Source organism: Phoenix dactylifera, chromosome 3, assembly GCF_051530095.1.
Source record: "Phoenix dactylifera cultivar Ajwa chromosome 3, Ajwa_hap1_PhDact_Kaust_v1.1, whole genome shotgun sequence".
Lineage (NCBI taxonomy): Eukaryota > Viridiplantae > Streptophyta > Magnoliopsida > Arecales > Arecaceae > Phoenix > Phoenix dactylifera.
This window is the reverse complement of record NC_143192.1, coordinates 17,911,874-17,926,033: the sequence shown is the minus strand read 5'-3', so window position 1 is coordinate 17,926,033 and position 14,160 is coordinate 17,911,874.

Below are 14,160 nucleotides of genomic sequence, written 5' to 3'. Positions count from 1 at the left end.
AAGAATTAAAACTTTTAAATGCATTTAGAAGATCAGATCTTCACCTTGTGCGAGTAGATGATCACCGCAAACTGAAGTTCGTGGTCTAGGATGAAGGTTCGCTTGAAGCCGTTCAAGTGCCCGGCCTCTACGGGTATCCACACGAAGCAGTGATCCGATCAAAGCTCTCTTATCTTCCCGGGGTGCTAGCTCCCTTGCAAAGACTTCTTTTGATGGCTGATTTTCTCTCTTTCAATCAACCCTTGATTGTGCTTGAGAGGAGGAAGAAGAAGGATGAAGAAGAGGAAGAAGAACGAAGCCCCTTGCAGCCTTTCTTTTTCTCCCTGCGTTGGAGCCAAGGAAGAAGACCAAGAGGAGGGAGACGCCTCCTCTTCTTTTTCCCTTTGCTGATGGCGGCTGAACCAAGGAGAGGAGAGGGGTGGCCATGGATTGGAAGAGGAGAGGGAGAGCTCTTGTAGAGTGCCGGCCCCCTTTGCCCCTTTTTATAACCATCTAGGGCTCCTACAATCTAGGAGCCCTAGAGTTATTTCCTAAGAGGGGCTCTCTTCTCCCTTCTCCACATGGAAAAGGGAGGGGCATATCCCCCTCCTCATGGTAAACCCTAATCCACATTAAGTAGGGTTTGAAATGCCCTAATGTGATCAAGCCTTAATCTAATTAGGCTTAGTCCAAGGGTGAACCAATTAGGATCCAATCTAGGTAAGTCCTAATCCAATTAGAACTTAAATCAATTTTGACTCAATTGAACTCTTCAATCCTAATCCAATTAGGAGTCTTATTGATTCATTAGATTAATAATTAATTGTGACTTAAGAAACCCTAATCCAAATTAGGACATATTTAATTTTAGTCCTAATCCAATTAGGACTCTATTTGAATCCGAAGTCCTAATCCGATTAGGACTCTAGGAATCCTACTCCAAGTAGGAATCCAATTTTGATTCAAAACTCCTAATCTCATTAGAATTGCAGGAATCCTATTCCAAGTAGGAATCCCAGTCCTACTCCAACTAGGATTCCCAGTCCTAATCCAATTAGGACTCTAGGAATCCTACTCGAAGTAGGACTCATGTTTCAAGTCCAATTAATTAATTCTCTTTCCTTCTTCAACTTCTTATCAATCGAATTGATTACTCGTGATTCATAATCACTTTTCAACCATCGGATCGGTCAATACTTCTAGTGTGTGTGACCCTATAGGTTCTATTCTGACTGGTAGTGAGATATATTGTGATCTCTATCACTATATCATTGAAAACTCCTTTCAATGGGTTGGAACGATTCCAACTCAACTCATTAGGGTTTATCGATCATCGAGATAATCCCTGTGAGTCCCACCATCCCCCAGTGACACCTAGCAGCATGTAGTGGCTACCCAGCAGAATGGAATAATGAACCTCTAGGTGCAGTTAACGTGTGATACAGTCCTACTATCGTGGATCCCTACAGGACGGAGGTCATGGACAACTCGTCAAACTCCATCGTCTGTCATATGTCAAGATTTATTCGACTTGAGTTTGATAGTGGAAAACTCTTTTTCCACTTTATATTACTGCCCTGACCAAGGTCTTAGAACTCAGTCTAACAAATCACATAGGATCACTCCTCTTCTATCAAGGTCGATAGATTCCTTATAGGTGCATACCCTACTCCTACAGTGAACTTACTGCAGCCAATCTACACTGCATGGACCCATATGGCTAGAGACCATGTATGTGTGCAGTCAAACTACAATAACCTCACTGTGAGTAGCCGAAGCACCGTAGGTCAAAGGACCAGTCACACTACTGCAACATCAAGCAAGTCACTGACGAGTGGATAGACATCCAAGTGACTTCTTGTCTTGGTCACGCTCAGTACCCTTGTTCTCTAACAAGCACCTGCACTATCACTTCAGTGTCCCTACACTGTGGACTCAAGTCTCGTCCATCCAGAAGGAAAGTGATCTGTGCACTGATCGGATCGATCACCGTCCTCGTGATGATCCATTGATCAGGAGCATTTAGAAATTAATCACCAATGATACATGGCTCAAATTCTCAACTCTTGAAAATATGTATCATCATCTTATTAATTCCTTGGACGATTCATAGACACATAAATAATATGAATGAAAAGATGCCTTTTATTTATTCAATAATAAACAGTCAAGTACAAAATTATGTCCCTAGAATCAACAATGTGTCAGCCAAATTGGCTTCTAGGGCATACATCTAACAGTCAAACCACCAGAATTTTTTGGGAATTTTATCAGCCAAATTAGTTGGCTAAATTAGGTGTGAGGCGTGGGGTGGTCTTTTGGCTATAAAAGACCCCCATGCCTTGGGTTCAAGATATACCATATTTAGAGGTTTCAAAAAATTCTGAAAAAATTCTCTGAGGGCCTCCATCCCTTCTTCTCCTTCTTCCTCACGTCCATCCTCCATCTTCTTGAAGAACAATTGTTGCCCAGAGATGGTCACCCAAGAGGGGGGTGAATTGGGTGTTTTAAAAACTTTTGACTAATTAAAAATAAAACACACGAATATATGCACTAAAGTAAAGAAGGAGGAATGAGAAAGGTCAATCGCAAACACAAGGTTTTATAGTGGTTCGGAGCTTCCACTGCTCCTACATCCACTCCCCAAATCACCTTTGGGAATTTCCACTATAATCCACGATTACAGTACGGTAGTTTTGCGAGTGCACTACCCAACTCGTTGTTTTACACCGGGCTCACAACAAACCCTAAAACCCCCAATTTCACTTAGGCTTGGGACGCCTTTCCCTTGTTCCAAGTCCCTTGACTGGAACAAGTACCACAATGAAAGAGTTTACAAAAGAAAATAAAAGCTCTAAGAAGCAAATATAACAATTATGAACAATTGAACCTAGAAGAATTGTTTTGCCGTTGGAAGCGTGGGAGATATTGATTCTTCCGATGTGGAGCGCGTAGGATTGAGTGTGAGCTTTGAATCCCAAGTGCACGAGAGTGGTTGAGCTTGAAATCACTTGGGAAGCTTGAAAACACTTGATTTCTTCACTTGAATACACTCACTCCCGTGAACTTTTCTTTCTTACTTCTCTCTTGAATGATCTAGCTTTTGGGTTGGTGAAGAGTTGTTTAGAAGCACTTAAGAGGTCCCTTTTATAGTCCAAAAAGCAAATATAGCCGTTAGAGACAAAGTAAAAAGGATTTGAAATTCAAACCAAACCTGAAAAGCTGTCAGTCGCGTCCCAGGCGCTCCGGGGACGTCTCCGCTTCAACGAGAGACGTCTCGGCTACAAGATTTCACTTTTTACGTTGTCTGGGGTCGACTCGGCACTTTAAGGGGACGTCTCGGCTTGTTTGTACTTTTTGAATAGGGACGACTCCGCTGCTTTGGGGACGACTCCGCTTCTTTATCTCTGAAAAACATGTCCTCTGGAATTCCCTGAGAGAGTCGACTCCGCTCCTTCAGGGGACGTCTCGGGTTGTCTGCACTTTATGCATGGGGATGACTCCGCTGTCTCAGGGTCGACTCCGCTTCCTTATCACCGAAAAAACCATTCTCTGGAAAACCCTGAGAGAGCCGTCTCCGCTATCTTGGGGACGACTCGGGAAGTCTCCTTTTTACTTGCGGGGACGACTCCGCGTACAGTGGGGACGTCTCGCGCATATCTCTTGAAAATTGCCTTTCTGCCGCCACTGAGAGAGTCGACTCCGCTACTGAGAGAGTCGACTCCGCTAGCGCAGGGACGACTCGGCAGGTGCCGGGGACGTCTCCAAGTGTCCCAGTTCTTCCTGTTTGTGCCAGAGACGTCTCTGAAACTATCCGGAGACGTCTCGGCTGTCCCTGATCTGTTTTCTTTAACTCAAAATATTCTTCAATAAATTCATAAAAATTATGGGAACTTGCCTAGACATTTCTTAACAATATTCTCAATTAATCACATGAATTCCTCAATTAAATTGTTAAGATAAATGGAATTATACTCTAGTGTTTTGTATTCATCAAAATCCATTAGGGGTCAACAATCTCCCCTTTTTTGATGATGACAAAATACTGAGTATATGCAAAAATTTGAAGTTTAAACATATACACAGTATTTGATCAGATGTACAAGTATAATGTTTTGATTAGAGCTAGATACAGTGTGCATAATTGCATGGGATTGAACTTTATAGCTCTTAAGCAATTTTAGCATATCAACTGAATTTGAATCAAGTTAAAATGAAATATTGATGCTGAATTTGAATCAAGTCAATATTCTTCAATTTTATCTTTTCTAAATCAACTTTGGAGTATGATTATAAATTTTGCATTCCATATTCAATATCCATATTGGTTCTTTCTATATATCTACTCCCCCTTTCAATTATATCTCAATATCCATATTGGTTCTTTCTATATATCTACTCCCCCTTTTTGTCATCAACAATGAAGGGGACAAATTATCATTAGGTGCTTAAAACTCAATTCATAGTATAATATAATTAACCACTCAAGGATATTCAAGTTATCTTTATTAAAGAGTTCAGCATTCATTTTACTCCCCCTTTGATATTCAGGTTGTGCTCCCCCTGTTTCATATGCTTTGATAAGTTGTGCCAAATTTGAATACATAATGTATGTTATGAGATTCTTATGACACATCAAGAGGCACATTCACATTCATAGAAACATATACATAGAGTTGGCAATGTACACAGTTTTCAAAAGGGATTGTATTCATGTATCATTGTGAACCTTTGAAGTCAGTACATAGTCAAAAAGAAGAAATCATTACAAGTAGTGATTTCTAATACAAAAGTGTTTCAAAAATAGCCTAGGATTTACAAAAAGAAGAGCCTGCAAAATGTCCCTCATCGGCGACGTTGCTCATGGGCCCTACCAGCTGCACTTTGTTCATAAGCCTTACAAGCTGCATCTATGAATGCATTGATGGAATCCATGAGGGTCTTAAATTGATCTCCCTGTGACTTGTGGAAACCTGCCACAAGTGCTTCAAACTCTATGGTTGCCATTTCAATTCTCCCTCTGAGTTGGGCAACCAAGGTGCCCACGTTGCCATCTGGTTTTGTCAGCTCTTTGAGACTCTTGGAAATGCTCTTCAAGCTGTCCTTGAGCTCTAATGATCTGATGGTTTGGGTGGCACCCATACCAATTATCTCTTGTGTTGTAGCTTCAATCTGACTTCTAATATCCTTCATCTCTTGTAGAAGCCCTTCATGTGAAGCTCTGATGGGGGCCAACTCTGTGGAGATCATGGATCTCATCTCCTCCCTCATCTGCTGGCAAATGGCAGATGCTAAGGTGCGCATCTGATCTTCTGACAGAAAGGAGGGCCCACTAACTGGAGGAGGTGGTGGCATGGATGTGGAAGGTCCAGCTGAGCTGGAGGGTATATCGGGGATATCCAAGTGGCTAGGTGGAGGAGAGTGATGGTCAGACTCATGATGTGGGTTCTCGGGCTCTAGGATTTGGGCTTTTCTCTTTGGTACCTTCACCCACGACCCATCTATCTTATGAAATTCCATTCTTCTCATTGTGCCCTCATTATAATAGTCGGTGTTTCTCAAGGGCTTTGCAGGTTCATTTGTTGGAATGGGAACTTTGAAGTGTTTGAAAACTAAGGTAAAGATCATGCCATAGGGTAAACTAAACCTAGAATACCTATGACATAGGGCAATGTAGTTTAGCATAAGTCTAGGGAGGTTTAGGGGTATCCCTAGTAGGATATGGTGCATTATAACTAAATCTCACTCCGAAACAAAATCGAAGCGACCGGTTTTGGGAAATAGGACCCGGTTGACAATACTTAAAAGAAGTCTCATCTCTGCATTTAGGTCCTGGGAATTGTCAACATCAAGAGGGCCGCAGTCCTCTCTTCCTAAAAGTAGATTTAGGGCTGATTCCCTTTGGGGATGTGAGGTTGGAGCCTCACCGTCCCTAGGAATTTGTAAGACAGTGGATAGGACATCTTCATTGACTTCTACTAATGTCCCTTGGACATATCCAGTGTACCCTTGGTCCCCTAAGGCCATATTGCTAAAAAGTTCTCTAACTAGGCCGGGGTAGGTCAAGGTATTTAGGGTACAAAGATGCTCCCACCCTTGGGCTCGGAGTCTCTCTCCAATAGAGAACCCCTCATGATCTAAAAATGAGAAATCTATGTACCTTCCGGTCGTGACTGTGCGATTTGCACAGGAAATAGTCGTGGTTGGCGGAGCAACCGGAGGAGACGGCGCGGAGGGTTCTTCCCGTCGTTCCTCACCGTCGGCCGCTACCCTAGGTCGCCTTCCACGGGTCGTCCTAGCCTTCTTTGGTGCCATGGATGCTAGGGTTTGTGATGTAGAGCAAACGGAGGCTAAGATTTGAGGTGGAGAGCAAATGGAGGCTAGGGTTTTTCGTTTTGGTCGGGAATGAAGGAGAAAGCTCGAGTCGGCTCGAGCGATTTCGACCTATTTAAAAAGCCCTCCTTCGGTCCCCGAGACGTCTCCGCGACTAAGGCGAGACGTCTCCCCTGGGGGGACGTCTCTGCGATTTGCCAGAGACGTCTCCGGCACTGAAAAATTTCAGACTGAATTCTATCTTCTCCCAATTTTTGTTTAATCACCCTAATCAACATGATTTTTTTTTTTGATAAACTTAGAGTGAATTCGTTTGTGATCCTCCCCCTTAATGATACATCCTATAATAATTTGATAATGATTTTTGAATTATTAATATTGAAATGAGGAATGTTTGACCAAATTTCAAATACCTATGAAATAGGCTCTGAAAATATCTCCATGAAGAGTCCAAGGGAGGGTAACCATCCTCCGGAAAGTCAAACAGTTCGTCATTTAGTTTACATGAATTCATGTTTTCACTTATGTTTACCTTGAGGTTGATTACTAGTTTACGCAGCAAACAATGCAATACAAGTTCAATTCATTTGCTAGGATCATACAAGCTCAAAGCATTCCTTAAGAAGTTGAATCTATCTTTACAAAGGGGCTTTGTAAAGATATCAGCTAATTGATTTTCAGTGCATACATATTCAATCATCACATCATTTTTTAGCACATGATCCCTAATAAAATGATGCCTAATCTCTATATGCTTTGACTTAGAGTGTTGAACAGGATTTTTTGTTAAATTGATTGCACTTGTATTATCACACTTAATTAGTATATTATCCATTTTGATACCGAAGTCTTCAAGTTGTTGCTTAATCCAAAGAACTTGGGCACAACAGCTTCCAGCTGCAATGTACTCAGCCTCAGCTGTGGACAAGGCAACTGAATTTTGTTTCTTGCTAAACCAAGAAACCAAATTAGCACCCAAGAATTGACATGTGCCACTTGTGCTTTTTCTGTCGAGTTTGCACCCGGCAAAATCAGCATCGGAATAAGCAATTAAATTTATGTCAGATTGTTTAGAATACCATAATCCTACATTAGATGTCCCTACTAGATATCTAAAAATTCTCTTAACAGCTTGCAAGTGTGATTCCTTAGGACATGCTTGGTATCTAGCACACATACAAACACTAAATAATATATCTGGTCTACTAGCAGTAAGGTAAAGTAAAGAGCCTATCATACCTCTGTATAATTTGCAGTCTATACTTTTACCTTTTTCATCTTTGTCAAGCTTGCAACTTGAGCCCATGGGTGTGCTGATTTCTTTTGCATCCTTCATCTTGAATTTTTCCAGCATTTTCTTGATGTATTTGGACTGACTGATGAAGATGCCTTCCTCTGATTGTTTTATTTGTAGCCCAAGGAAGAAGTTGAGCTCACCCATCATGCTCATTTCAAATTCTCCCTGCATAAGCTTGGCAAACTCTTGACAAAGACTATCATTAGTAGCACCAAAAATTATATCATCCACATAAATTTGTACAAGCAATAAGTCATTTCCTTTTCTTTTAATAAAGAGGGTTTTGTCTACATTTCCTCTCTTAAATTTGTTCTCAATTAGGACATTGCTTAATCTTTCATACCATGCCCTAGGAGCTTGCTTAAGTCCATACAATGCTTTATGCAATTTATACACATAATCTGGATGTAAGTGATTTTCAAAACCTGGAGGTTGTCCTACATAAACTTCCTCCATTATATAGCCATTTAAGAATGCACTTTTTACATCCATTTGATAGAGTTTAAAATCCATGAAGCATGCATATGCTAAAAGCAGTCTAATAGCCTCTAACCTAGCAACAGGAGCAAAAGTTTCATCAAAATCTATTCCTTCCTCCTGATTATATCCTTTGGCCACTAGCCTAGCTTTGTTTCTTATTACTATTCCATCTTCATCTAGTTTATTTCTATACACCCACTTGGTGCCTATAATTGAAACATTAGGGGGTCTTTTCATTAGAGTCCAAACTTTATTTCTTTCGAATTGGTTTAATTCCTCTTGCATAGCATTCATCCAATTATCATCTTTTTCAGCTTCTTCTAGTGATTTAGGCTCTATTTGCGAAACGAAGGCAAGATAATTACTAGTGTTTCTTAAAGAGGATCTAGTTCTTATACCTTGTGAAGGATCACCAAGGATTAGATCCTTTGGATGACCATGTGCATACCTCCATTCTTTAGGAAGATCTTGATTTCTTGATGGAGGTTGATCTCCTTCATCTCGCTGATTTGTATCTTCTTTGATCTCATCCTCATGTTGTTTGTCTTGAGTAGAGAGTTCCTTCATTTGGTCTTCAAGTATACCTACATCACCATCTTCTTCTTTTCTGGAAGAATCTCCATTAGTTTCATCAAAAACAACATGAATGGATTCTTCAACAACGAGAGTTCTCTTGTTGAAGACCCTGTATGCTCTACTAGATGAGGAGTAACCTAAGAAGATCCCCTCATCTGATTTAGCACTAAATTTACTGAGATTGTCCTTTCCATTGTTCAAAATAAAGCATCGACAACCGAAAACATGAAAATAACTTATATTTAGTTTCTTACCTTTTATCAACTCATACGGTGTTTTCTTTAAGATGGATCTAACTAAAGCACGATTTAAGATATAACATGAAGTATTTATTGCTTCAGCCCAAAAATACTTTGGTAGATCCGATTCGCACAACATGGTACGAGCCATATCTGCTAGTGTGCGATTCTTCCTTTCTACCACCCCATTTTGTTGAGGTGTCCTAGGTGCCGAGAAGTTGTGATTGATACCATTTTCTTCACAAAATTTTTCAAAATACTGATTTTCAAACTCGGTACCATGATCACTCCTAATTGCTTTTAGTTTAAGATTGAGTTCATTTGAAACCCTATTATGAAACTTGATAAAAGCGGAAAAGGACTCATCTTTGTGTGCAAGAAATGAAACCCATGTAAAACGTGAAAAATCATCAACAATTACAAGATCAAATTTCTTACCCCCTAGACTAGCAGTTCTAGTGGGTCCAAACAAATCCATGTGAATTAGTTCTAAGGGTTTTGATGTTGAAACTATGTTCTTAGACTTGAAAGAACTTCTTGTTTGTTTCCCTAATTGACATGCAGCACAAATTTTATTCTTTTCAAAGTCTATTTTTGGTAGTCCTTTGACTAGATCCTTTGTAATTAATTTTGAGATTAAATCCATGCTAGCATGCCCTAACCTACGATGCCATAACCAACTAGTCTCATTGACTTTGGGATTCATGGCTACAAGACATTGGCCATCCTTCATGGTGAGATCATCAAGATCTACCATGTAAACATTTCCATGCCTATGTCCTGTGAGTATGATCTCATTGTCAAATGGACTACTAATTATGCATAGTGATGATTCAAATGATACTTTAAAGCCCTTGTCACAAAATTGACTTATACTTAACAAATTATGTTTTAGTCCATTAACTAACAATACATTGTCAATAAATGAGGAGGGTGATATGGAGATTTTACCAACACCAATAATTCGGCCTTTAGCATTGTCTCCAAATGTGACTATTCCTCCTTCTTTTGATTCCAAGGTGACGAAGAGACTCTTGTCACCGGTCATATGCCTTGAGCAACCACTATCAAGATACCACATTCTCTTTTTATTTCCGGCTGCAAGGCATACCTGCAAAATGATCATGTGAAGCTCTTAGGTACCCAAGTTTTCTTGGGTCCTTCGTGGTTAGTGTAGTTGGTTCCCTTAGGCACCCATACTTTAGTTATGTTTTTAGCTTTTACAAATGTACTCTTGTTAGTTTGGATTTTTCTTTGAATACAAGAGTAGGCTTTATGTCCATTCTTTCCACAAAGAAAGCATGTTGGTTTTTCAGTTTTTACGTCTTTTGCTTTTACAAAGAAATTCTTTAGATATTTTTGTTGCTTATTAGTTTTATATCCTAATCCGGCTTTATTAAAAACAGCTCTTTGATTTGAAAGAATAAGATTTAATTTTTCAGAGCTTTGTGTAAATTTTTCAACAATTGGTTTGTATTTATGTACCTCATTCTTAAGATTCAAATTTTCTTTGACTAGTTCTTCCTTATCCTTTTTAAGAGATTCAACATTTTGTGCAAGTGAGGTATTATTATCGAGTAGGGATTTTACTTTTAGATTTAATTCCTTAATTAGTGTTTTTGCCTTTTCATTTTCAATGCTCAGTTTTGAATTTTTGATTTCTAGGTTAGTAGTGTTAATATTTTTAATGCTCTCCTTTTCAATTAATAAGTTTTCAATATTTTTCTTTAGTTTTTGATTGGAGGATTTTAATTCTTTATTCTTTGCTCCTAACATACTACAATCACCCATAAGTTCTTGAAAAGCCTCATATAATTCTTCTAAAGTAAAATTTATGGTTGGGTTTTGACATACCTCGTCGTCTTCGAACGCCATGAAGCATAGATTGGCGGTCTCTTCCTTCTCTTCCTCGGAGGATGATGTGTCACTATCATCCCACGTTGCCTTCAATGCCTTCTTCTTCTTCTTTCCAAAATACTTCTTTTGTTGAGGGCATTCGGAACGAATGTGTCCCGGTCTCTTGCAATCATAGCATACGATTGGGTCTCTTTCTTTTTCCTTTTCTTTTTCCCAATCATTTCTCCCTCCAAATTTCTTTCTTGGGAAGGGTTTCTTTCTTCTCATGAATTTTTTAAACTTCCTTACTATCAAACCCAAGTCCTCATCTTGACTTTCTTCTTCACTCTCACTGCTCTCTTCTTCACATACACTTGAGGTAGCCTTGAGTGCGATTGTCTTTTTCTTTGGCAACTCTTCTTCATGCTGCTTCATCGTGAGCTCATGCGTCATCAATGAGCCCAAGAGTTGTTCTAGCCCCAAAGTGTTGAGGTCTTTGGCTTCTACAATCGCCGTGACCTTTGCTTCCCATGCTTTTGGCAGTGACCTGAGAATTTTACTCACAAGTTCGGGGTTAGTGTAAGATTTGCCCAAGCTTTTTAGCCCATTAATAATTTCGGTAAAACGTGTAAACATGCATGTGATGGTTTCATTAGGGTCCATCTTAAACAATTCATATTTGTGAACTAGAATGTTCACTTTGGACTCTTTGACTTGATTTGTACCCTCGTGGGTAACTTCAAGCCTATCCCATACTTCCTTAGCGGAACTACATGTAGAGACTCTATTGAACTCATTTACATCTAAGGAACAAAATAGTGAGTTCATGGCTCTAGAATTGAGTTGAGCCATCCTATCATCATTCTCATCCCAATCCTCCTCAGGTTTGGGAACTCGAATGCCATTAACCACATGTGATGGTTCTTGTGGTCCCTTGACTATAACTCTCCACAAGGCATAGTCTTGTGCTTGAATGAAGATTCTCATTCTAGTCTTCCAATAGGTATAATTTGTCCCATTGAAGAGTGGAGGTCTATTGGTTGCTTGCCCCTCGGCAGGAACATTGTTAAAGGGTGTTGCCATCTAGATCTTTGGCTAAGACGGTTAGGTCTTTCAAGAAATACACAGAGCACCGGCTCTGATACCACTTGTTGCCCAGAGATGGTCACCCAAGAGGGGGGTGAATTGGGTGTTTTAAAAACTTTTGACTAATTAAAAATAAAACACACGAATATATGCACTAAAGTAAAGAAGGAGGAATGAGAAAGGTCAATCGCAAACACAAGGTTTTGTAGTGGTTCGGAGCTTCCACTGCTCCTACATCCACTTCCCAAATCACCTTTGGGAATTTCCACTATAATCTACGATTACAGTACGGTAGTTTTGCGAGTGCACTACCCAACTCGTTGTTTTACACCGGGCTCACAACAAACCCTAAAACCCCCAATTTCACTTAGGCTTGGGACGTCTTTCCCTTGTTCCAAGTCCCTTGACTGGAACAAGCACCACAATGAAAGAGTTTACAAAAGAAAATAAAAGCTCTAAGAAGCAAATATAACAATTATGAACAATTGAACCCGGAAGAATCGTTTTGCCGTTGGAAGCGTGGGAGATATTGATTCTTCCGATGTGGAGCGCGTAGGATTGAGTGTGAGCTTTGAATCCCAAGTGCACGAGAGTGGTTGAGCTTGAAATCACTTGGGAAGCTTGAAAACACTTGATTTCTTCACTTGAATGCACTCACTCCCTTGAACTTTTCTTTCTTACTTCTCTCTTGAATGATCTAGCTTTTGGGTTGGTGAAGAGTTGTTTAGAAGCACTTAAGAGGTCCCTTTTATAGCCCAAAAAGCAAATATAGCCGTTAGAGACAAAGTAAAAAGGATTTGAAATTCAAACCAAACCTGAAAAGCTGTCAGTCGCGTCCCAGGCGCTCCGGGGACGTCTCCGCTTCAACGAGAGACGTCTCGGCTACAAGATTTCACTTTTTACGTTGTCTGGGGTCGACTCGGCACTTTAAGGGGACGTCTCGGCTTGTTTGTACTATTTGAATAGGGACGACTCCGCTGCTTTGGGGACGACTCCGCTTCTTTATCTCTGAAAAACATGTCCTCTGGAATTCCCTAAGAGAGTCGACTCCGCTCCTTCAGGGGACGTCTCGGGTTGTCTGCACTTTATGCATGGGGACGACTCCGCTGTCTCAGGGTCGACTCCGCTTCCTTATCACCGAAAAAACCATTCTCTGGAAAACCCTGAGAGAGCCGTCTCCGCTATCTTGGGGACGACTCGGGAAGTCTCCTTTTTACTTGCGGGGACGACTCCGCGTACAGTGGGGACGTCTCGCGCATATCTCTTGAAAATTGCCTTTCTGCCGCCACTGAGAGAGTCGACTCCGCTACTGAGAGAGTCGACTCCGCTAGCGCGGGGACGACTCGGCAGGTGCCGGGGACGTCTCCAAGTGTCCCAGTTCTTCCTGTTTGTGCCAGAGACGTCTCTGAAACTATCCGGAGACGTCTCGGCTGTCCCTGATCTGTTTTCTTTAACTCAAAATATTCTTCAATAAATTCATAAAAATTATGGGAACTTGCCTAGACATTTCTTAACAATATTCTCAATTAATCACATGAATTCCTCAATTAAATTGTTAAGATAAATGGAATTATACTCTAGTGTTTTGTATTCATCAAAATCCATTAGGGGGTCAACAACAATCAAAGCTTCAGCCATTGCTGCGTTCCTGCGCGAGCTAGCACTCCCGCAGAAGACGATCTACCTAGGGCTTCGCGTGTACTTCTCATAGAGGCCATTCGTGTGCATGGCTGCGAAGTCAATGATTAGATCTATAAGTTTCTTCCATCATAAAAGGTATTAATCCCACATCAATATTTTATTTTAGAGTCAGGGTCTAGGTCTGATTCTCCGAGGTTTTACCCTCCTTTAGGGCTCCTCACGGAGTTATCTCCAGAATCCATTCGATGGATATTCGGAGATTAATCGGAATAGAGTTATTAAGTTTCAGATCTGATAGTTAATCATGCATGAAAGTTTTAGCATAATTGTTTAAACGATTCCGGTATAATCCTATGTGTTCTTAAGGTGCTGATTTCTAGATTTGATCTTGTAAGCATGCATGAATTAAATTATTTGATTCGGTTTTTCCGCTGCATTTTAAAACTTAAAAAGAACTACGTATGGCTTGATCCCCCTTATGAAGGGGTACGTAGGCAACCCGATCAGGTTCAGCCATGGTTTTAAAAAAAAAAAAAATTCAGCATGCTTAATACCGAAGAACCTAGGATTCACTTTCAGTGGTATCAGAGCCATAGGTCTCGAGTTCGAAACCCAGGCATCACGTTGGGGGGGGGGATTGTTGGCGGAGGCCTGAGAGGCCGAGTCAACATTGGCGGAGGCTTGGAGGGCCGA